The sequence below is a fragment of the Malurus melanocephalus genome, unplaced genomic scaffold, assembly GCF_030028575.1.
Source record: "Malurus melanocephalus ecotype Western Australia unplaced genomic scaffold, MMel_1.1 scaffold_20, whole genome shotgun sequence".
In the NCBI taxonomy this organism is placed as follows: Eukaryota; Metazoa; Chordata; class Aves; order Passeriformes; family Maluridae; genus Malurus; species Malurus melanocephalus.
Genome location: NW_026623252.1, coordinates 890,147 through 890,703, shown reverse-complemented (window position 1 = coordinate 890,703; position 557 = coordinate 890,147).

The following is a 557-nucleotide window of genomic DNA, read 5'->3' as shown; positions in this document are numbered from 1 at the left end:
TCCTTGCCCATGGCAGGGTGTGGAATGGGATGAGCTGTAAGGTCCCTTCCAACCCAACCCATTCTGGGATTCTGTGATTGTTATGTCAAGAACAAAATGCAAGTCACAAACCTGCTCCCCAGGTAACCACATGCTTTTGTTCTAAGCCTGCCGTCACAAACAGCCAAGCTTTAATGCAATTATTCAATCCTTTTAGGATCCCTGTTCTTTAGGAGGCTGAAGCCCTAACACACATAGAGCCATACACGTGGTGGAAGCASTGATGAACTTTGCCGATGGTGTTTGGGTGGAGATCTCCCACTGCTTTCTGGAAAACACTGTCTGGCCTTCTCATTTTGGCGCGGTGGGATGCACTCGGACCCGGCCAGCGCATCCAGGATGACGCTGGAATGGTAGAGGCTCAGTCCTCGGGCCCGTGGAGGGTGCTGGGTGTCCGGTGGCGAGCTGGGGCGTTGTCCCGGCGGTGGCGGTGSTGCGGGCTGGTGCCGGCCCGGCCCGGCTGTGGGGGTGCGGCCCTGCGGCGGGGAGGGCGCACCGTGCACTGTGGCCCCGCCCCG